General features: G+C 41.0%; 1 pseudogene; it reads left to right on the top strand.

Moving 5' to 3' along the window:
• The first annotated feature begins 4197 nt into the window (after nt 1-4197).
• Nucleotides 4198-24747, top strand: LOC135702923 (uncharacterized; annotated as a pseudogene).
• Nucleotides 24748-25915: the final 1168 nt, after the last annotated feature.

Raw genomic sequence — 25915 nt, 5'->3', positions numbered from 1 at the left:
TAGAACGTTCCGCTCGTCACAGTCTAACTTGCAATCATCGTACGACACGGCGATGACGGCGATGGCACCGTTAGTGCTGGGTGGATGGCTGGCTCGCGATCTTACGCTGGCTTCCCACGATGATACAATGTGGTGGTGGGTGGAAATTTCTCGGAAAATGAGTAGAACTTTCTTGAGTGCGTGTGTGAGTGTGTTGTGCGGATGGATATAATGGATAACGATACGGCTGGTTTCGACTGTTCGCTCGTTCGGTGACTTGGCGTGTATCAAAGTACGGCGACAAAGTTTCGGATGAAGTGGAGTCCTACCTACAAAGGGTTTCACATTGGCTGCTGCTGACTGGCTGACGGGTAGAGTGACGAGTGTAGCATGAAGTGATATACTCTTACGATTACGGATCACGGCAAGTTTTTCGAGCTGGTTGGGGCGTACGGGGGTTATGTATGGGGTGTTAATAAGAAATTACTTGGGATATTTATTATCTGGTTTATCATGATGAGCTGTTATTTTTTATATGCGTGATGGATCGTTTTTTGTCACGACTAAATCGTGTTAGCTTTACGGAACCGTAATTAAAATGATTTCTTGAGGTTTATTCGAGGAATTAAAAAAAAATCCAACCTCAATTTAAAATTATTGGAAAATTGGATGACCGCAGAGCTTCTTTTTTCCGCTTGACACAAACCAATTTGATCAAAATTTCATTTCACCCACTGACCGCACTTCCTGTCGACCGCTCTTACCAAAATGCCGCAAGCCATCCCGTTCAGTCCACCCTGATATCGAAATGCAAAATCATATATCTTCTTAAAGCTTGAAATTGAATTGCAAACACTGATAGCCGCTCGGTTAGAAAAGTGAAGATTTTCTTAAAGTCAACGACTGACTTGCGCTAATCAGATCGATGCTGTTTGCATGTGATAGAGCAATCGTTTCGCTCCGCTTCCTCCAGATGTCATCGATCGACCAGCAGCATACATTCACACGAGTGCGGTTACCGTTCAATTAGGCAGCGTGACACGTTCCATTTTAACAGTTCGGCAGACATCAACGTTTATCGCCCCCCCCCCTTCTGGACCACAACCAAAGCATGCACCAACTTTCTTTCAATCGAAAATCGTCTGCAGGTCTGTCATTGATGGGTGAAAAAAGAACATAGTGAGCAGCAATTTGGAGATTGTACGTGTCAGACGAGTTTAATGGGATTGCGAAATTGGTCGATAGGAACTTTAATCTACCTCTAAAGGTTCGTCGGTGACAAGATGAAATGACTTGAAAAAAGTGCGTCACATTTCGGTTAGTGGTTTTTCTGGGCAAATTAATTTCACAAATTGAAACCCGCCCGTCGTTTGCATTGATTGTGTTTGCTTTTTTTTTATCGGTACATTATGTTCACCAACGAAAGGTGCATCGGCAGCTTCCGAAAGCGAGGGAGCGAGTGGCAAAAACTGAAATTGGAAATGTAATTTTTTATATTATGAAAAGCTTCCGTGATCCGATGCGAATGGTGCATGGAATCAGGGATGCCAGGTGTATTAAAAAAAGCTTTGACATGTCTTTACCACTACTTTTATTATTTTTAGAGTAGGAGGAGAAGGTGTTTAATATTTCAGAACGATGTCTTTACTGACTTTCAGGGAATTTATTAGAAGTCATGAGTAATTTGTATAAGTTATGTAGCGTTTACATTTGGATGCCAAACTATGAGCATGGACATTATTTGTATAATAATTATGAGCACTATACAACAACTTTACAAAAACTTTACAAGTGTGACCAGGAATGTGCTCGTAATTTATTATACCGATAATGCTCATGTTCATAAATTGTCATACAAGTTTGTCAGCGGTGGCGTGAAAATGTTAATATCCTTCAGCGACGGTGCAAAGAAGTCGGAGATGGCAAAATCGCGAACTTAATTGAATTTTGTATAAACTATTTACTTAATCCAATCAGTGTCTTCAGAGGAATTGTTCACATAGGGTAGAGCACTACTTCGTCGTAATCGCCCATTTCCGTTCTATCGATCAGAAAAGATCAATAATATCAATGATTTCACCATGCACAAATCAATAAAAAGTTTGTTCCGATGCGCTAGTTCATTAGCTACAACATAAATCCTGTTAGAGCGCATTGTATGAATATTTACGCTCATTGCTCTCAAAACAAAAGAAGCGCTCCTAGCGAATTCCCTTTTTCTACGTTTATCCGTACGACGAAGAAAATCTAATGGCGTTTCAATGCGTTAGGACGGAATTGGAAACTCGTAGAACGAATTCAGAATCAAGAAGCAGTATTAGATTAATTACAATATCTCATCAATTTGTGACTCTTTATTAAATCCAACGGTACGTATGGAAAGGTGAATAAATTTAGAAGTAATCTTTGACAGAAATATTCCATTTTTCGTTCAAACTCGTTCAGAAAAGAGAGGTAAAGCGTGGGTTGTGCTTAGTACGATGGAAGTTAGATCAAAAACCATATAAGTATCGCCTACAATCCTACAATTGAAAAAAAATCCCTTGATTTGTTTTCCGTCGATCTTGTTTCTCATGCTGAGCACTAATGCTACCAACGCCAGGGAGGCAGCAGCTCCTACACCTGGACTCTACATATCGACCCATCAACTCATGAACCGGGGCTTTACTTCCCTTCCGAAGGAAGGCGTGATCAGAGATGTTATATGCCTCAGAACATCCCGGCGGCGCCGACTGGGATTGAACCCAGACCTGCTGGGGTGTGAGGCAATCACGCTTACCACTACACCACCGGCGCCGCTAATTTCATAAAGTTATCATGGCCTACTGATGATATGATAATGATGATATTGGTTTACCACCCATTGTAGCACGGAAACTAAGTCAGATAGCAGTGGGCTCTCTTCTCTGTTTGTCTTGATCAAGATTAATAACCTCTGATTGCCTTCAACATGTCGCTGTATGAAGGGCCAAAAAAGGATTGGGTGGATCGATAGGCATAATCGCCTTTACGCATCTACGGGACAATAAAGAATCTCCTTCCAGCAGCATGATCGCACAATTGGTCAAAAAAATGAGCCCCCACTTACTCTCTTGCCTGGACTTTCGTGTGCCAAGCAGATTTCAACGCTCATCGTTCCTATTGCGTTAAGACTCACTCCGCTCTTCTATTGGACAACATGAACCTATTACGAGTATGGGTGGCACGTTCCCTACAGTTGAAGAGTTGTTCGAGTTTGGGGAAACCGCGGATCGTATTATCAATTCCATATACATTTAGTATTTGTAATGGCTGCTAGTCAATTAAGACTTATTGTCAGATGAACGCATTAAATAAATAAATAAATAAATGAATAGATAGATAGATAGATAGATAGATAGATAGATAGATAGATAGATAGATAGATAGATAGATAGATAGATAGATAGATAGATAGATAGATAGATAGATAGATAGATAGATAGATAGATAGATAGATAGATAGATAGATAGATAGATAGATAGATAGATAGATAGATAGATAGATAGATAGATAGATAGATAGATAGATAGATAGATAGATAGATAGATAGATAGATAGATAGATAGATAGATAGATAGATAGATAGATAGATAGATAGATAGATAGATAGATAGATAGATAGATAGATAGATAGATAGATAGATAGATAGATAGATAGATAGATAGATAGATAGATAGATAGATAGATAGATAGATAGATAGATAGATAGATAGATAGATAGATAGAGGAAAAAAAACAAAAAAGACGAAAACGAAAAAACCAAAAAAAAATATGAAGGACGACGGCAAGACGCCAGATAGTGAAAACGGAGGAGCGAACGTGTTCGCAAGAAGCGGAAAGCTGCAGAGATCACCAGCGTCAAACCAGGTGACCACAGCGAGTTCCAGTAGTAGCATACCCCAAGTGAAACAGCATGGACCCTAAGGAGAGCAGCTAGGTGCGGTGCCATGCCAAATATTCACACCGAAATCCAGCAGTGGCAAACAGCAAGAATTGCAGCTTGGGAGAACCAAAATGACGGAGGTTAGGAGGAAGATCGAAGAACTCTATGTGTTCGTGAAGGATAAGAACAACATACACAAGGAGGTCAAGCTACTAGTGACGGTCAAAAGCTGTGGCAGATCGGGAACTGCAAGAATGGAGAAGAAGAGCCGAAGCGGCCGAAAAGGCTCTGCTTGAGGCCAAGGAGAATGCAATGCTGGCTGTAGCGCAGGAGACGCCGAAGGGACCAACGAACCCACGTCCGGAAAAAATAGATAGGGAAACGCCAGGAGACGAAGAGGACCCCAAAAAACACAAGGACGACGAATACGGGGACAAGGAGCAAGAAGATGGAGAAGACAATGATTGGCGTAAAGGCGAAAACCAGAAGGAGAAGAGGAAAAAACTGAAGGAAGAGGAAAAAAGGAAGAAGGAACAGAAGAAGAAGGAGGAGAAGGAAAAGAAGAATGAAGAGAAAGAGAAGAAGAAGAAGACGGAAGAGAGGAAGAAGGAAGTCAAGAAGAAGGAAAACCCCAGGCATCGTAGGGAGAGAAGTAAGGGCGACGCTCTGGTTATCGAGGCGAAAGATAAAACGACATACGCAGCACTCCTCCGGAAAGTGAGAGAAGATCCGGAGTTGAAGCAACTGGGCGAGAACGTGGTGAAAACCAGGCGCACCCAGAAAGGCGAGATGCTCTTCGAGCTGAAGAAGGACCCGTCGGTGAGGAGTTCAGCCTTCAAGGAACTCGTCGAAAAATCTCTTGGCGAGGACGCGAACGTAAGAGCCTTATCGCAGGAGTCAGTGGTCGAGTGCAAGGATCTGGATGAGATCACAACGGAAGACGAGGTACGATGTGCGCTGAAGGTGCAAGGCAATCTAGGAGATGTGCCTATGACAATCCGGTTGAGGAAGGCGTACGGTGGTACACAAACGGCGTCGATACGACTTGCGACGGACGCAGCTAACGAGTTGCTGAAGACAGGACGAGTCAAAGTTGGGTGGTCAGTATGCCCCCTGAAAGCTATCCCTCGGGTTACCAAGCAAATGGAGAGATGCTTTAAGTGCATGAACTTTGGTCACCAGGCGAGAAACTGTAAAGGCCCTGATAGATCGGATCTGTGCAGGAAATGCGGAGAGAAGGGACACGTTGCTAAAGACTGTATGAAGCAACCGAGGTGCATGCTATGCAGAAAGGAGGACGGAAACGGTCATATGACGGGAAGTTTCAGGTGCCCAGCTTACAAAAAGGCGATAGCGGGCCAATAGTAATGGAGATAACCCAAATAAATCTCAATCATTGTGACACAGCACAGCAACTGTTGTGGCAGTCGACAACAGAAGAAAAAGTGCGACGTTGCTATCATTGCAGAGTCATATCGAGTCCGTCTCGATAATGGTAACTGGGTGGCGGATAGAGCAGGAATGGCGGCCATACAAGTCATGGGCAGGTATCCCATTCAACAAGTGTTGACGGGCTCATACGAAGGTTTCGTGATCGCCAAAATCAATGGAATCTATGTATGTAGTTGCTTGCACCCGAGATGGACAATTGAGCAGTTTCACCAGATCCTAGATGGGCTCACCGGAGAGCTCATTGGACGGAGACCAGTCGTCATCGCAGGAGATTTCAATGCTTGGGCAGTGGATTGGGAGAACAGGTGTAGCAACGCAAGAGGGCATAGCCTGCTGGAAGCTCTGGCAAAGTTGAACGTCAGTCTGGCCAACTTAGGAACCATCAGCACCTTCTGCAAAGATGGTAGGGAATCCATTATCGACGTCACTTTCTGTAGTACGTCGCTAATGGCAAATATGAACTGGAAAGTGTGCGAAGAGTACACCCATAGTGACCATCAGGCGATCCGGTACAGTATCGGCGAACGGACACCGGTGGAAATGCGGAGGACAAAAGTAAGCGAGCGGAAGTGGAAGACGAAGGCATTCAATAAGGATCTCTTCATCGAAGCTCTAAGGGTAGACAGCAGCGTCCCGGGCGAGTGCGAACGAGTTGACCGAATCATTAGCAAGGGCATGTGACACAACCGAGAAAACTGGAGCCAACGAAAAGGCGGCGTCCAGCTTACTGGTGGAACGAGGAAATTAGCACCCTCCGTGCTACTTGTCTTCTACCCAGAAGGTGTGCTCAGAGAGCAAGAACAGAACCAGACAGAGAGGAGCGCAGGGTGGTGTTCTGAGAGGCTAGGGCTGCACTGAAACGAAAGATAAAGCTGAGCCAGTCAAATAGTTTCAAGGAGCTGTGCCGCGACGCCGATGCCCACCCCTGGGGCAACGCATACCGAGTCGCGATGGCGAAGATCAGAGGTCCAACGATGCCGGTTGAAATGTGTCCCAACAAGCTAGAAGTCATCGTGGGGGGACTTTTTCATCAGCATGACCTAACGACCTGGCCACCTACACCATATGGCGAGGAAGATGAAGACAACGTTGAACAAGTCTCCAACGAGGAAAACCGCCGGGGGATCTTGCATCGTATAGGCCAATATGCTTGCTGGATACTGTCGGAAAGCTCTTGGAGAGGATCATCCTGAACAGACTGACGAAATGCACGGAAAGTGAACACGGATTGTCGGAGAGGCAGTTTGGATTCCGGAAAGGGAGATCGACGGTGGATGCAATTCGGACAGTGATTGACAGAGCCGAGAAAGCTTCCAAACAGAAGCGGAGAGGAAATCGATACTGCGCCGTGATTACGATTGATGTGATATATCGTTATAGTTTACCACCACATGTTAGTTTTTGTTTTATTTTTCAATGCTCCATGAATTCGAGGGGCAAATTCTCCATCACTATATTAATCACTAACTAACGTAACATTTGAAGAACCTATCATCTTGTATAAACAAAACGTGTATGGCCCTTTTTGCGCTAACCGAAGTAGGAGGAATTGCAAAACTTAACTAATCCCAGCTGAACATTGCATTAGGTTCTAAGTAATATTGATCGATTCTCTTAGTCGACTTTCTATTTCGTTAATAACTTGAGCACATAGCCATTTCTTGTTGTGTTTGTCGTTTTATATGCTGGATAAAAGCTTCTTTTATCGATCTGTGTGCTGAAAATACTTGGGAATGTATTTACATGGCCGTGGAGATACAAAGAGAATGTCAATGTTACTTAGGACCTAATGCAATGTTCAGCTTGAATTCTCGTTTTTAACAAAAGGCTATCTCTTTCGACTGAAGTGCTATAAAAAATATCCGTCAAACACTTTCGGAAACATTTTTTGATACAAAACAAAATTCATAGTCCCCTGGGTAGTGAACTTGAATTCTAGATAGAGCTGGAAGTAGGGCGTAACAGCTTTTGTAAACAATGACTTCTCTCGATGGTTTCTAGAAAGCCAAGACTCGCTCATTCAAAGCAATGTCCCCACCGGGTAGGGGAAGACTTCCTCTTCCCGTTGGTTATGTTGGTTTGCGTGGGCGTGCCTTGAGTTTCGAGAAATTATCGAGAGAAGTCATTGTTTACAAAAGCTGTTACGCCCTAATTCCAGCTCTATCAAGAATTAATCAGCTCTTTATTCATCAGAGCAACACTACCAGAATGAACCAGGGGAAGCTCATAAGCAGGGATGGAAAAGCATTTATATTCATTTCGTGCATTCATTTACATTCATTTGCCTCTAAGTTTTTTCATCAACAGAATACCGTTAAATGATGTATCAAGATTTTGTAGCTTTTGATAATAACAAAAATCTGAATCTCTTATGCATGATGAAATAGAGCTGGCAGAATATGTTATTGTTTTTCAGTGAATGCAATTTACATTCACCGAAAAACAATGGTGGATTCTGATCGCTCTGATTCATCATGCATAAGAGATACAGATTTGAGTTGTTTAAAAAAGATGTAGCTAATATAAAACCTACAAAAGCTTCAGACACTATTTTACGGAATTTTGTTGATGAAGAGGCAAATGAATGTAAATGAATGCACGAAATGAATGCAAATGATTTTTCATCCTTGCTCAAAAATTTTGACAGGCGCACCGGCGCAACTATCGGTAATTGAGAGATTCACATCTGACAAGAGAGTAAGAGCCGGCTTTTGCGCTCTCTTTCTCCATTACTCTCTTTGTCTGCAATCAGATATCCAAGTGCACAGCGAGGAATACACACTTTGGGCACCCATGCATCACAAAGCTTGAATTACAACCAGTGGTGCAAACCGCCATGTATTGTGGAAAATTTGTGGTATGTTTCAAGAGGTGATAAAAGGTCTGCTTGGCTTACATCAGGCATTTGGCCATTCACAAACTTGCCACCCGCCACCCAAAAAACCAACTCGCTTTTAGGTGCACTATTTAACGAGTTTTGTCATGGTAGTGATATCGACATGCTTAGAAATCAATGCATTAGGGATTATGCAGAGCATCCCAACTGAATTTAAACCTTTTTGTGGTCTGGAGTAAAGAAGTACAGCTATAACATAGAGGTAACTCTAAGACCAGAAGGTCCCGAAGAAACGAGTTCAACTTTTTGGCTCAGCTCTGGTACTATCTTCGGTCCCAAGCTAATCGATGCACCCCTCGAAACATTGGAAAATCCACGAACCCCTCATTTTATCTGTCAAACTTTCATAGCAAATCAAAACAAATATAGTGTAGTACTAGAATTGCAGCTATAATGGGATACGTTCATCGATTTGCTTGGGACCAATGGACTAGTCAAGTAGTGAGCCAATTTAAAATCGTTAGTTTCCACCGGTTGGCTATAATGTGATCATAAAATCTTTAAAAATCTAAAGGCATTTTTTTTTAATTGTTTACACCTGTGTCGTGCACAGGTTGCACATGTGGACGCGACGCCAGTGATATGTTATATTCATTGAAAAAACACGGCATACATTTAGACGCAGTACGAACATGTAAATAGGTCCAACCAAAATCCATTACCTTACTAATCCTTCTTTCTTTCCTTACACAAGTATTCCACAAAAGACGCCAATATTCACCAGGACACTAAGCTTACTTTACTAAGAACGAAAGATTTTGCAATTTTCCCGAAATCTAACTCTTGCAGTATAGTTACAGCGAGATTGTTAAAGCTATATAGAAATGTTCATCATTTATTCCTTGTTTGGCTCGAATCCAATGAATATTGAATTACCTTACCAAGAATCATCCTTGTCAGTTAAAATGATAAGTTGACTTACGAACCTTTCTTCGATGTGATGTGCTGCAGCAAGTCCCACACATGCTGCTACATCTGCTGGCTGACTCCTTTGTGGAAAGCTCGATCCTTTCATCTTGACGGTCCCCCATGGAGACTGTGGAGGAAACTGTTGGAAACCCGCCCCGGATGGACAAATTATTCCCGTCTGCTACTCCGGGAGCTTCTCCTGTTATTGTCGTTACTTTGAATGACGACCTGCAGCATCCCCCGGACCCCGAGCATTATGGTGTGTCGTAAAAGTGTCCCGAACACAGGAAAGCTTTAACTGAAGCCATGTGAGACCACATACATCTTCCAGTCTTTCAAAGGATGCCTCCTGCTGAGCCAAGTGACTCCCCTTCCTTATGGCATACTATTCGCTTGAATGCAATATCTACCGACGCCGGTGCTTCCAGCCCATGCAAAATGTTGATTTCTCAACCTCAATCGTTTACCTTTGCAAAAGTTTTTTTTTTTATTTCTCCCATTGTGAAAATTCTACAATTATCATAACGATTTCTTTTGAAATCCGAAACCAACCCTGACGGGTGCAGTCCCTGGTGGTTTGATGAGCTGGGTTCTCTGCCCCAAAGGGAATCCTGTTCATCGAGCTGTTGCCCGTAATCGAATCAAAGGTATTTGATTCATCCGGAGGTGAGCTGCCATGAGGTGGAATCTGATCCGGACCGGTCGAGTTTTGTGAGGTGTAATTGAGTCAAAACATGCGAGATTCGGTGAGCGGGGTAAATTCTGAATCAAAAGCTTTTGTTTATGACAGTCGAAAAATTTCGTGTTGCGAAGAAAAGTTAGTCCTTCGTTTTAATGATTTTAATGAACGCTGATCAGCAGTCTTGATCGAAAGATGAAAGGCACTATGGCGGGTATGTGTATAGGAAATAGGATTTTCGGAATCACTAACGTTGAAATAATAGCTATTTCAGGGATGCAGAATTGGAGAAAGGTCGGTTCCTTGTTGTTCCTAGAAGATAATAGCATGATTTTTACCAGAGTGCTATATTCAATAAGGAATGCCATCAAAAGCCTGGAGCTCGTATCTGGTTAGATTTCTACTTTGCAGTGAATAAATTATTTTAAATATCATTAGAAGACATTGTGGTTGTCAAAGAACATCTGCTCCATTTGCATTCATATTAAGCGCATAAATTTTGCAGCATAAGGGAATTGAGCTGAATGGATTGAATTAAAACAAAAAAAAACCTACAAGCGTCATGACAATTCAGAAAATAGCAACTAGCGGCCAAAGCACAGGTGTAGCAATCCAAATAAAACCCTCCGATCTTGCTTCCACCGCCTTGCTTTGGATGACGGCACCAGATGGCTGTTCCTAAATCAATTTCGACAAACTGCTTGCTCATCACTTCTATTCTGGCGCTGTTAGCGAAAGACGTAAAGGTTCCATTTTCGAAGCAAAACAAAATTCTAGGAAGTTAGCAAAACTATCGACTGTAGTTTGCCAATTAAGTTGGAGATCCACTGTGTCGTGTAAGTTGTTCATCAGCAAAACTCCTGGATGGGAGTGCATCTTAAATGCACCAAATCGAGCCAATCTACAACGCCCATATTTTTCACAAACACTTACTGAGAAGTTTAGAAACAATTTACCTACTGCCTATCGTTGTGTCTGACAAAATAACAACTCCAACTGTGAAATTGTTTTTCCGTAAAGGCTTGCAAAACACCCGCATGCACCCTCTTCCAACCAAATCCCATCGCCGCCGACTATTGCAGGGTGAGCTGCGAAGCGGAAAGAGAAACGCTACGAAGGATGAAAAAACCGACTACCGCTTTATGCACACAGCAGTAACATCGAGTGAGCAACATCACCTCATCACGATGAAAAACAGTGGAACTAATTAGAAACACCTTGAGCATTTTTGCTCTTACTATCTGTGGATGCTGCCAACTTTCCCTGACTTCTTCCTGCTTAATGTGTTTTTCTTTTCTTCTGTTACATCTATACCGCAATGTTTTCCCGGTGTATCGGCAACATCAGAAAAACCCTTTTGCCCTAACTGTTTTGTTCCGGCACGAACGAAAGTCAGCAGCCGACCGAACAAGTACAAAACTTTAATAATTTAAGTGGAAAACTTGAGTTTTTACCCTCGATGTCTTTCCACCTCCAGCTTCCGCGGTGTGGTATTGTGAGGCGTCGAAGCTTCAGCATCCAGAGGGGTGCGTCGGGGACCGGAACGGGGGTGTGCTTTGTTGTTGTTGCTGCTGAGGATATTAATGTTGATTGCAGAAACAATACCGATAAGCTGGAACTCACTGACATTGGACATTTGAAAGTATTGTTGTGACACTAGTGGACATAGCAGGTTAAATCTTCCAGTGGACATTTAAAGTTCTACGAAGGGAAGTATGCAGGAATTCTGAGAATTAAAATCAAAGCTCAGATAATCTTTAAAGGCACTTGATCTAAAACAATTTTTCGAAGTTCAGGTCTTCATGGTTAATTTTAATGGTGTTATGATAGTTCACCATTAATGCATTTTTTGATGCTGTTTTCAAGTGATCAAGGAAAGGAAATTTTTCAATGACAGATGAAAAAGTCTCACTCCGTTTTTTTATAAACTCAAAATCATAATAAATGTTTATTTTTAGAAATAATGAACGGTAAAATTCACCTATTTCTGGATTTAAGTACTGGTTTACTAGCAACTCAAGATATTTTTTTAGTCTTAGTGCATTGGAAAAAATAAGCTTGAAAATTTAGCAAAATTAAACATTACAACAGAATTAAAAAAAAAAAAAACATTCTGACAACCACATTACAAAGTTGGGCTATGCGGTGAAACATCACAAATGCTGTTGATTTCTTATACAAATCTGTCATAGAATCCTACGTTTCCCTGTTGGTTGACCATGTCCGAAATGTATCTGTGCTGATCGAACAACTGTTACTTTTACTAGCCGAGTAAAATTTGGAAAATTTCTGGTGAATTTCCATGATTTATTTTAAAAAAAAAACCGACCACTTCGAGTATGCAATCAAGACTGAATTCATTTTATCAAACAAATTATATCTGAACCAAACCAATAACTTGGCCACGGTTTCCAAAGTCCTGAGTCGGCAAAATGTGTCCCACGGTGGTTGAGTCCGTCACTTAGCAAGCAGAACGATCGCTTCGTCATTGTTGCCAACAACGGTGGCACACGGTAGTTCCACATGAAATGTGATTGGGGGCGTCGGTCGTTAACTCGCGCAATAAAAGAAAACCCCCACAAATGCATTAATTGAGCTTCGTTAACAACATGACTAAGTACTCACGATTTGTGAGTACTTAGCAGTGCCGCAAATTTTCAAATCATTCATTTGAATCCGAGCAAACATGAACAATCAGTCGATTCTGATAACTCTTCTATTCATCAGAACCATCAATGTCAATGAATCGATTTGACAGATGGGTGTGCTTCATTCATGCGGGTTGCTTGTCGCTGTCATTATTTTGTTCAATTGAATGAACCCTCATTCATTCGAACCACCATTCATACAGTTCATCGAGTTTTACTCTTCTCAAATGAAAAGGCAAGTCTATCAATTGACTTACTGATCACGATTCAATTGATCTTCGCGTGGTAGTGCTAAACGTTAAGATTTGGCTCAAAGTAGAATCCCGAAATGGAAAGCCAAAAAAGAAAAACTGAAAATTCTAAAAGTTTTGCCAAAATCACAGCCCAATTCGTGCAAAAAGACGCAGAACGGGTGTACTACCGGATTGAAGGTAACAACAAGTGCACATATCTCCAATCAAAATACGATGCCGGAAACTTTATCCGTCATTTTCGGACTCATCACACAAACCTGGCTAAAGAGCACGGTTTGATAAGTGAACATGCAACGCCGGAGAAAAAACCTCGAATTATCCCTAAAAAATCAGTTCCAATTGACAAACAGTTGCTCGTGGATTCAGCCATAAAACTCGTAACCTACCATAATCTTCCACTGTCGTGTTTCCAGTGGGAAGGCCTTAGACAGCTACTGGATCCCTTAGAAGCAGCTGTGGGAATCAAGCTGAACCGATCAAACGCAACAGTACACATTGAGCAAGCAGCATCTAAAATCCGGACAACCATGGCAATCGAAAGGAAACGTCTTTTCAAACAACGGACTGAGGAAAACAGGCGATTATTTCACGATATGGATGAGCACTACACCAGCCGGTTGAACACAGTTTTTCATGAATATGTATTGCGCATTGAGTCGGAGGCAAAGCGGGATCCATCGTCTTTTTGGACCTACGTGAAGAAACTTAGGCGGAATGGCGGTATACCACTCGATGTGTCCTATTAAGAAGCTCGTGCTGACTCCGCGGAAGAAGCTTCTGATCTCTTCGCAAAATTCTTCAAGGATGTTTTTTCGACTACCCCTCCCGCTCATTCTCCAGATGATCGTCGTGACTGGATGAGCAGCATAGTTCATTACAACTTGCATTTGCCGCAGTTGGATGTATCTGTTGAAGGGGTGATGAAAGTTCTTTCATCTGTAGATCGTTCTAAAGGCCCTGGTCCAGACTGTTTGCCGCCATCGTTCATTAAGAAATTTTCTGCATCTCTCGCTTCACCTGTGTCGATTATCTTCAATCGTTCGCTAGTTAGTGTTGTTTTCCCCACAATGTGGAAGGTTGCGTCCATCACAAAGCTCTGGAGAAGATCGTATATGAGGTCGTATATCAAGCGGTTAGGCCAATAATTACCAAACATCAGCACGGCTTCGTGAGGAAACGCTCTACAACAACCAACTTAATGGTGTTTGTCAACTCGCTGATCAACTCCATTGAAAAACGACGACAAGTTGATGCGATCTACGTGGACTTCAGTAAGGCGTTCGATAGGGTTCCACATGTGCTTGCAGTGGACAAAATGAGGTGTATGGGATTACCTAATTGGGCCACGAAGTGGCTACAGTCTTACTTAACTGACCGCTCAGCCTATGTGAGCATTAACGGTTTAATTCGCCTAGTTTCGAGATACCCTCTGGTGTTCCCCAAGGTAGCCATTTGGGGCTGTCGTGACCTGGCCGAGGTTTCAAGCCTCAGCCATGTGTCTTAACAAAGACCAGTGAGGTGCACATCCGTGCGCTACAACATTAGTTAAATGACTGATTCGATCATGCCAAGCGATGCACACAAGGCTCAATTCGTTTCGTTCACGCATGCATATGTGTGGGTTTATTTAGACCATCGAATCAACGGTACACGCTAACTGAATCCAACTCAAATTGAGTATATCAAAACTTGAGGGGCCAAACTTTACTCTTTATTGTATTATATATACAAATGTAAATTGTAATCTTTCATTATCATTATTATTATTATTATTATTCCACGCCAACTATGTATACCACATTCTTCCCCTCCTCCACTCTCATAAGTACTAATAAAAGTCCTTTTTATTATTATTATGGGGGTTTTGACTATGCAGGATGGCATTTACAGACTAAAACAAGCTCAACAGATTCAAGTGCAAAGTTTTATAATCTAGTTTTATAATCCTTATTATTTATTTTTTAAATTTACTTCATCTTTTTCACCAATTTTGACAATATCCTTTACTTCAACATATCTACTAGTCTCAGCACAGCCATATACTTCCATGAACATACACAATTACATTTATGACAACTTCTACAATATTATCAAGTTAACCATTAACACCGACTTCAACATCATAAATATCACCAACTATAATAACTACATGAACTTTTAATATCATCAGATAAGTATTACCATCGTCCAGTAACTAAGATAGTATTCGGCTATCGTATCTAATTACATTTTCTTTAAAGTAACTCCCACTTAGAAACTCTCATTTCTCCAGTCACCATTTGATTTATATAAGAATAATTCTCAAAATACTTTCAGCTCCTAATTGTATAAGCTTAATAGACTCTTAGTGCAAAAAATATATCCAGAACTAAATAAACATCATAAAATTACTAATTCATCTTAGATTGAAGCATCTCCGACTTCAAAATAATAATAATAATAATAATGATAATGAAAGATTACAATTTACATTTGTATATATAATACAATAAAGAGTAAAGTTTGGCCGCTCAAGTTTTGATATACTCAATTTGAGTTGGATTCAGTTAGCGTGTACCGTTGATTCGATGGTCTAAATAAACCCACACATATGCATGCGTGAACGAAACGAATTGAGCCTTGTGTGCATCGCTTGGCATGATCGAATCAGTCATTTAACTAATGTTGTAGCGCACGGATGTGCACCTCACTGGTCTTTGTTAAGACACATGGCTGAGGCTTGAAACCTCGGCCAGGTCACGACAGTTATGTTTAACGTATACAGAACGTTTTCAACGAGGTTTTCATTTGAAACGATAATATTAATTCCAACACTCAAAATAATCTACACTATCTAACTATCATCGGACTTTGGTTGTATATGAAATGAAGCGCCAGTTACTTTTACTGCAGTTGCCCCATCTCTCTTACGTGAAAATCACGTACTTTTTTAAATTCATTTTGCCAGCTGCATTCCGCGATCATTCTGTGTAGGGGAAACGCTCCTATAGTTGCGGTACGTTGGAGGCGTTATGTTCCTATAGTTGTGTACGGAGTCTCCATACACAACTATAGGAACCTAACGCTTCTAACGTACCACAACTATAGGAGCGTTTACCCTACGAAGAATAAGCAAAATGGCGTCTGTTGAAAACAAACTGCAAGAGCTGCTAGTCACGCAACATTTGTTAGAAATATTTGATGGTAAGAACGGTTTAATGTGAGCTTGGATCCTATATTGATGTGTATTTTTTTTTTCATTTGAATAGAATGTGGAGTCGATTTTGTCGATTTGCTCAGGATTACGACTGATCAACTTCGCAAGTCTTTAGAACCAACAAAAATACCTTGGAAATATCCAGTGTTGCATGAATTGATTTCCTCTTGGCGAACACGAAATGTAAGATAATCTAAATATTCTAAAAAACAACAATTCATCCGTTAACTGTTTTCCTATTTTATACAGGATTCCAAAATCGTTAGTTTACTAACGTCGCTGAAACCAGGGTACCACCTGCGACTTACCGGAGCAATTAATATTGCTTCTTCATCGGTTGCATCTACCGAGATCACAAGCGAGAGTAATCAGTTCGATCAAAATTTCTCTCAGTTCTCATCTAACGAGGCTTCCAAAGGAAGCGATTCGGATTATGGACATGGTTTAACCTCAACATCAACAACTCCGGAATATGTATTAACAACATTGCCTGTTCGTTTGAATAAACCAGCAGCAGTTTTTTCTACTTCAATTCAAGCCACATCATCAGCCGTTCACAGTAAAACGGATGCGCTTGATGAACCCCCATCGGATGTTACCTGTAGGTCTGTGGAAACCAATGAAAACAAACACGAAAAGCAAACGCAAAACGTAAGTTTATAAATCCCTATTTTGCATGTAAATAAAAATTCATCCGCTTTTTTGTTTACTTTTCTGTAGGAGTCCCAAATTGAATGTTTAATAACGTCACTGGAGCCAGGATACCGTCTGCGGCTTTCCGGTGAAGCAAATGTTGTTCGGTCCTCGGTTGTGTCGACTAAGATCACAAGAGGGAGTAATCTGGTCAATCAACGGATCTACCAGGTTTCCTCTAATGAGGCTGCAAACCTAAACGAACCAAACCATCAACTTCCTTCAACTTCTACGAATGATAAATCCGGTTACTTTGCCCAAGGCTTTGTCATAGTAACGTCATCTGCTCATGTAAATCAACCAGGAACTGGTTATTCTGATGCCATCGGAACCACATCGTCAGCCACTGACAGTTATACGGATGCGCTCATTGTATCGTTAGCAGACGATACAATTCGGTCTTCAGAATCTGGAAACAGTTTGAACGAAGCAGAGCAATTCAGCAGAAAAGTGCTCTTCCATCATTTAAACAGACCAATCCCAACAAATTCGCCGAATCCTCTTCGACCGCTTTAGCAATAACGGTTTCACATCATGAGAGCAATGTTTTTACAACAAAATCCTTAGAAGAGTTGCTGAGATACTCCGAAGAAGGAAAGGAAATTCTAGAGTACGCCGCCAAAACTGAACTTTCCGAGGCCAAGCAGCTAGAGTTTTCCAGCATTATTGCAAAGTACCATTTAATCACCAGAAGCAAGCTACTAACTGATGACCTCCGAACATACGCTCTGGCAGTAACATCTCTTTTTAAGTTTGAACGTATGGTAAGTCACAATCATAGAATATAAGAACAACCAAAACGAATGTTTGTTTTTCTAGGAGAATTATTTTATCCCAAGGAGCGGGGATCGAAAAAACCACGGTGGAAAGATAGATAAGATAAAAAGATAGAAACAAGATAGGCAACCTGAAACAAAGGAAACGGAAGCGTGGAACAAGAGAGAACCAATACCAAGCATCCAAGCCATCAACAGTCGATTCCCAGCCTAATCGAAACGTAGTTGCCGAAGAAGCAGCTAAATGGTTAACGCTAAATAGTGAACCATGGTCAGTTGTCCTTGAAAGGTGGAAAATTAGCTACGAAGCCCGCAAAATTGACTTGCTATCCAGAAAACGTATTCCCCAATCTATTAAGAAAAAATAGTGCCCTGTAGTCACTGTTGAAACATTTTTTTGCATCAGAACACTAGCGCTGTTCGTCCTCTATCGCTAAAAAAAAAAAAAAAAAAAAATAAAAAAAAAAAAAAAAAAAAAAAAAAAAAAAAAAAAAAAAAAAAAAAAAAAAAGGAAAAAGAGATACAACCAGGATTAGTTTTTTAAAGTAATAGTTTCATCTGAATACCCAACTAACCATATCTCAGTGACATTGTACCACACTGAACCCACAACTAAAGCTATTTTGTGATTATATGGTTACTTTGGTATTCACATGAAATGTTGTGCAAGTACCAGAAGTTCAACAACGCCCAACTATGGACAGCTCAATGTTAATACCATTTACTCTTTGAATCAGCTTACACCAACATGATAATCTACTAAGAAACATCTAATAATGTATAGAGATAAAGTTCAAAAATACAGTTTTAACTGATGGTACTTTATAAACGTCAAACTGTCCAATATTGGACCCTGCCAACACACGGCGCCTGCACGGCAATGTGGGCCGTCAGAATGGTTCATCGGTTGCGAAGTGAAGTGCTTCTTAAACTGAAGCGATACATTTCTCAATGTTTCAACGTTATCCTAACGTAAACTTAATATTATCACCCATATGCCTGTCCACGCCCGAAACCCATCCACCACACAAAATCAAATAAAAATGTTTCTGTATGGCAAAAAAAAAAAAAAAAAAAAAAAAATAGTAGTTTATTGAAATTAAAACACTACAGTAATGCCATCTAGTCCTTGCATGACCCAGTGTGTTCATTAGATAGAATTTTCGTCTCGATGGTTTTGATCGTTTAATGTTTGAAGTATGCGGCTGTTTATCTGTGGTGGAGGGACTAATTCAATTTACTGAAAATAGCTTGTATTAAGTATTTGTTTCCAATTTAATTTTAGATCGATATTGATTTTCACGAAGCTTTTCCGAATGCTGAAAACGGATTGATGAAATTACCACACTTGGTACCGCAGATTACAGAATACATTTCCAAGAAGGCAGGGGACCCATCGGCTGGATCATTAATCGAGCGATTGACTGATGAAGGAGCAAGTAATGGTAAAACATCCCAGCTGTTGATGTTAATAAGTAATACATATTCATTTTAATGTCCTTATTTTTTATAGATACGAAAATCTGTACACTGTTGCTAGCGCTAAGTACCGTTCTGCCACCAATTCCGGTTGCATCTCGTTTCAAACCTACCATGTTGGTTGGACAAGAGGATACGCTGATTTTCGTAGATTCTTTAGAGAAAGCTCAATCAAAAATTCAAGAAACCTACCGGAGCTACACAGAGCTGAATCTTCCAATCGTACCAAAATTAGTTGCAGTGGGAGAAAACTTGGACCAGTTGCAAGGAACTTTTTTTTGTCTGGTACGGCGATGTGTGCTATGAGCTTCAATCGGCATCAAGAGCAGTTGACGTATTAATTAAACAGAGTGCCGTCCTTGGACTTCCGTTTTCAAAAATTTCGAAATTGGTTTGGCACTTTCTCAGTGGTTATATTTACGGCATAAAACAACGAGAATCCTGCGCTTCCATAAACAAACTCCAGGCTTATCTCGAGACGAAAAAAGTGGACAGTGATGCACCTGGATGCACAATCCTTTCTGCAACTCCAAGTGAATACCTTACACATCTTAAAGCCTACCATCATGTTCCGTCCGTATATAAATATAGATGTACAATATCCGGATGCCGCCAAATTTTCTCTAAGGTATATCCATTCAAAAAACATGTTATTCATCATTCTGAACGACAGCAAAACCGACCTTGCAAACAGCAGTATAAGTCAGCATGATCAGTCTTCGCTGTATCTAAATATTCCGACAAATATGAAAGGTTCTTTATCATACCATTCCGAAGGTAGTTCGTCGAAAATAAGGTGTATTGAAAGCGGTGATGACCAGCCAGTTCATGTGGACCAAGATCCAATCAATATACTCGACCAAATGGCGCTAAAACTTACTCTTTTTATGCATAAACATAACAATTTCACGCGAAGGATGTCTATCAAACTCAAAATGAAATAAGCCTCATGTTTTCAGAAATAGCAGATAAGTTAAAAAAAATCAAACAACACATACCTGATTCAGAAAATAGTTTTAACTTTCAAAAACAAATTGATAAGATGAAAACCATATTGTTATTGTTATTATTGTTATTGTGTCATGCTGGAGGGGGCATTGAGCCTGGTCACCAGTGTAATTTTGGTGACCAATTATACACCTTCCATGCAGCAATCAGATAGATAAAGATGAGATGGCTCTTAGATAATGACTTATGCGAGTCGATTGAAATCAGCCGAATATTGAATGAGGGTTTAGGTGATCCTTAACATAGAAGCGTAGATGCATAGATGAAGGATAAGAGAAAGGAGAGAAAAAGGTATTGAAAAACAGAATTGGTAGAGAATGAGTGCTGATGAATATGCATTTATGTTTCATTTAGTTATAATGATTATCAATAATACTTACAGTCTGATGATGATGTTGCCTGTTGCCTGCCTACTTTACCTGTTATGTGATACTTATCATCACAGAGTCCAACCTTGAATCGCAGACCAGGTCCACTAACAAAACACTCGTTCCTAGAAGGGGTTTATGGTCTTCTTCTTCTTCTTCAGGTTCGCTCACCACCCGGAATGAAGGCTCGGTGCGGTTAGTAATATCAAACAGTGTTACATGCAAACGAAAAAACGAAAAAGAGATACAACCAGGATTAGTTTTTTAAAGTAATAGTTTCATCTGAATACCCAACTAACCATATCTCAGTGACATTGTACCACACTGAACCCACAACTAAAGCTATTTTGTGATTATATGGTTACTTTGGTATTCACATGAAATGTTGTGCAAGTACCAGAAGTTCAACAACGCCAACTATGTATACCACAGGGGCCTTTAATTTTCATCCTGTTCGTGAACGATCTGTGTAGTCGACTGTGTTCTTCGAAACTTATGTTCGCCGATGACTTAAAGATCTTTCGTACAATTAAGTCAAGACTTGACTATTGCGCACTCCAGAAGGATATTGATTCCCTTTTGCGCTGGTGTACATTGAACGGTATGCAGGTTAATGTCACAAAATGCTGCGCAATATCTTTTAGCCGTTCACGCGAGCCCTTACGACATGACTATAGGATAGGACTCAGTAGTTTGCTCTTCGTTTCTTCAGTTAAGGATTTGGGTGTTATCATCGACTCTAAAGTCAGATTCAATGAGCACATCTCCATGATAACTGCTAAAGCATTCGCCACATTAGGTTTCTTGAAACGAAACACAAACGCATTCCAGGACATCTACGCGCTGAAATCACTATACTGTGCTCTCGTCCGCAGTCTTATAGAGTATGCTGTTGTTGTGTGGGCACCCTTTCACGCTATTCAAGCTAACAGAATCGAAGCCATTCAGCGAAACTTCGTAAGATATGCTTTACGTGTTCTGCCCTGGAACGATTCGGTAAATTTGCCGCCATACGAAGAACGGTGCAGGCTGATTGACCTGGACACGTTGGCAGCAAGGAGGAAACTACTTCAGCGACTCTTCGTGTTTGGATTGCTTAACGGTGACGTGGATTGCAACTCTATTGTGAGCCAAATCTACATCAATGCTCCTCAAAGAGTTCTACGTAGTTACACGCTTCTGTGGCAACCTACCCATCTATGGATTCAACGAACCGTGGACTTTGTGCTGCCGTGTGTTTAATGAAACGTTTGATGTATATGATTTTAACATTAGTAAGTCTACTTACAGACATAGAATTCGACACCTAGCCTAGAAAATATCTGTACAACATTATGTTGAAGATTTAATTAAATAAATAAATAAAAAAAAACCAGACTGACTCAGCCTCTCGACTCAACCATCATGTTTAGGGGATTGGAGTGCAACTCGCTGTGGGTGACATAATTGTAACCAGAACACTAGGTGAAAAGATGTATAATTATTTTTGACACTTTTTTTTGAGAACATATTTGTTATAGGTATGATCGAGGTCAAGGACCGTCAAACTGCTGGTTTTTTTAAATCAAAAGTTCTCGAAATACTGGCTCGATATGGTCTCAAGCTTGATCACATTTTTGCGATAACGGTCGACAATGGAGCCAACATGCTTGCTTGTGTCAGGCAGCTCAAGGATGAGTTTGAGACATCATTGATTCATATGTTGCCTGAAGAAGACGACGAAGCATCAAACAGCATTGCTGAGGAAATGGCCGAGAAGATTGCAAATGACCAGGCACGAGAGAACTTAAACCTGGTGAGATGTGCTGTACACACCCTACAGCTGGCCATCCTCGATGTCGTGGATAAAAGCCACCCTAACGTGAAGCAAGTTCACCATTGACGAAAAGGAACTTATACAGGTAACAACAAATAAAACGGTACAGTGTATACCAGGCACATCAGAGTTCATCAATTTTTTTTCCCTAAGTACACAGAGATTTATTTTCCAAACATGGGAACGCATCAAACGGCTGCACGCAAACCAAAGATCTATAACAATGAATGTTAGTTCCGTTTCCTATCATCCTCTGTTCATGAACATCGCAACGAATGTTAGAAATTGACCATGCAGGCGATGTAATGGTTTTTTGTCTTTTTTATTTCGTATTCTATCTACGCTTTCGACTATACCAGTAAGCTTGTAGAACTACGCACATTGTAGAATGTCACTAATTTACCTCACTAATACACTCTACATTTTTCGGTCTCCAATTTTCTTGCATTGGACCGCAGCTAGGTATATCGCATCCTCGGTTCATGCGGTCTCCACTAACATCCTCTGATGATGAATCCCACATAATTGTAAGCGAATCTTACATCCCCCGGTTTGGTGTGGAGTAGGGATTATTTGTTCATAAACCTCCCGGTTTAGCTTTATCAGTAGGATGTAGTAGTGCTCTACCCTACTTGCTTCGGGGTATGCTTGATCCATTTTCATGAGATGCGTAGTCAATGCGTAGTGTGTCAAATGCTAAAAAGTTTTGTTTATTTCTGTAGAACTGGAAAAAGGGCCTAACAGTTTTTGAAAACAATGCCTTCTCTAGATGATTTCCAGAAACTAAAAACTCACCCACGTAAACCCACATAACCATTGGGTAGGGAAAGACTGCCCCTAACCCAGGTGTTATGTTGGTTTGCGTGGGAGTGTCTCGAATTCCTAGGCATCATCGAGAGAAGTCTTTGTTTACAAAAGCTTCTAGGCCATTATTCTAGCTGAATCTAGATTTGAGCTAGTTGGATTGTGTTACTGCATACACCAGATTTACAAAGCACCATCATGAGCGTCAAGTCTCCCCTCGAATTAAGTATGGACACTCTCCTTTACTGTTATCTCCTCAATTTATCCGCGTTGTCCAACAGTCAGTGTAGAGCAAGAAAACAGGATCCGTAACACTGCATGTATTTCTGGCTGGATGAAATCTTCGCAACACTCGCAATGTCAGATGCATGGTTTTATCGCTTTTAATGGTGCTCTGCATGCAAATCCTGGAGTGATCCACAAGTTCCACATCATACCTTCGGTAATTTTGGAGCACTACAGTACGCAGTATCATTTGGGATGAATGTGTGCAAAACTTTGCCAGACGAAACGAAACGGATTTATAATTGCTCTCTGCCGTAATTTGAAAATGTGAGGAGAATTAATAGATGAATCAGTATTGTATTACATTGCAGAAAATACCTCTCAAAATACAACTAAATTGCAAAACTTTCATCTGCTTGCAAATCGACATTTTGTTTTGATGCGATTGTTTTTGTTTTCGTTTCTTGTGCCTACTGCTTTGCGTCAATGAATGAAAGACAGGTTTGACAAAATGTATTTCATGTTTCTTTCATTATTCGGATTTACTTACACAGTAGCACATATGACGTCAAACTCGAAGCTTCTTTTGACGACATAGGGATGAAAGAGATGACAGTTTACATAGTCGGATCTGTTGTCAACCATCGTGGCGCTGTTCGTTTATGTAAATTTTACAGCGAATGAACCGATTTCATGGTTCACTACCACAAGCTGAGTCAATGGAGTCAATGAAGGAGGCGGGTTTGTTTTCAATTGCATGTAAATGACTAATGAATCAAACGACAAGAAGGGGTGTCTCGTTTGACAATGAACCTTTCATGACTCAATTGAAGATGCTAACGAAGCTCAAATGATTAATCCATGGTGTGTTGATAATGAAAGGTTGCCTTTCTCATTTTCGTGGTTTATTTTCGTTTGAGTTTGAAGTTTTACCGCACTGCTCACGAAGAATGACTCTTGCTGGGGCAGCGAACGCGGTAGCGTGGACAAAACGTCTAGCGCCGTGGGTATGCTGCCTACCGGTTTGCAGTCTTGACAGGCCCACTAAAGACCTCAACCGTTTGAACAAAATCATCCAAGCCAGGATGGTGGATCTCAGAAATATCGATTTTGCAAACAAGATTCGCTCTCTCCCAGCTTGTGCTAAGCTATTCTGGAAAATAGCAAAGTCGAGGCCCATCCCTCCCCTTTCCCATCTTAATCAGAATTCAAATCAATCCTTACTCTTAACCTCAGTTGAAAATACCAATGCTCTTGTTTAATACTTTGTGAATTCACATAACCTTGGCCAAGCCATGGTGAGTCCCTACGAGCCTGCTGTATCGGAGGCAATGTCAACCAAGAACATCAAGGGGCTAGTGGTGGCTATGAAGTGGTCAACCTCGAGTTGAAAAACTTGAGTGTTGACTTCTTCGAGCATCTTGCAGCAGTCTTCAATAAGTGTTTGGTGCTTGGCTACTTCCCTGCATGCTGGAAGTTAGCCAATATCATTCCAATCCGTTAGCCTGGCAAAGACCCTACCAGTGCCAAAAGCTATCGTCCCATCAGCCTCTTGTCCTTGAGTAATGCTGAGCTATTAGGGTGTTCAACACAGATGAGACTGGCAAGCAGTATGTTGTTTGGAACGAGGATGACGTGCGACTCACGAAGAGCTACTGAATCCGATTAGTAGCGATGCGGCTTCTTCATCCTTCTTCGGTGAATGGACGCTCATGTGGACTGCCACTCGCTGCTTGCGGACAGCTTTTCGCATGGTGATCGATCAGGCACCGTTCGGTGAGACCGGATGGAATTCGAATTTGAAATCTATGTTAGGGAAAGCACTTTTTGCACGTAATAATTATGATCACCATTGCAACAGTTGGACATTTGTGTAATTTTCAATAGTGACCTATTGAAAATTGATAAAGTCATCATTTAAGCAGATTTGATGAAAAATTTCCAATCAATTGGCTTGCTTAAAATTAAAATCCATTCGCTATTGAAAGTGTTATATGTGGTCAAAACCTACCCACTTTTCGTAACACGGTCGATTTTGATTTCTTTAAATTTCACTTCCAATATGTTGCCGAAAGACGGAATCTTACGTCAAGAAAAGGGGATTTGCTTAGTCTTAAGGATAAAGTTAAATACTTCATCAGCTTGAGGACAAAGCGATCACGATGGGAAGTATTGCAAGGAAGTACAACATCTATTCTAAGACCATCAAATTCATTTCAACGTAAACATGTTGAAGATGCTTTGTTACTTTGGTTCCTCAATCAAAGGCGCGTGATCAAAACAGTATCGCAGCTGAAGGGTGCTCATAACTTCAAAGTGCAGTATGGAATTAGAAAACTAAAAATGTGCGGAGAAGTATTATCCAGTGACACAGAAAGTATTGTGGGTTTTCTGTAACAATTTCATGACGAAATTTGTCGTCATGAGCTTACACCTCAAATGATATACAATGCGGGCGAATCGGGATTTCATTTTAATGTTTCCGTCATAATCGTTTGTTGGTTCTTTTATCTTCCTTTATTTAACGTCGGTCTCTGTTCCGCAATCTAGAGCCAATCACCGACGGACATCGACTGCCATCCATTGACGGCAATCGAATGTGCAGGAAGGCAGCTTCCACACCTGCGTAGGATATCTCACCCATTCACCACACATGGGCCGGGACCAACGCCTTTACTTCCCTTCCGAAGGAAGACGTGATCAGAGATTTTTATGCCTCAGAAAAATCCCACCGACCTCGGCTGGGATTGAACCCAGACCCATCGGGGTGTTGGAAAGCAGTCACGCTTACCACTACACTACTGGCGCCGGCTGTTTGTTGGTTCGA

The sequence above is a fragment of the Ochlerotatus camptorhynchus genome, unplaced genomic scaffold (assembly GCF_037179485.1).
Source record: "Ochlerotatus camptorhynchus isolate MF236.1 unplaced genomic scaffold, CSIRO-AGI_Acam_v1.1 ptg000203l, whole genome shotgun sequence".
Taxonomy (NCBI): domain Eukaryota; kingdom Metazoa; phylum Arthropoda; class Insecta; order Diptera; family Culicidae; genus Ochlerotatus; species Ochlerotatus camptorhynchus.
Note: the sequence above shows the minus strand (reverse complement) of the source record. Positions and strands in the feature narration are given on the sequence as shown.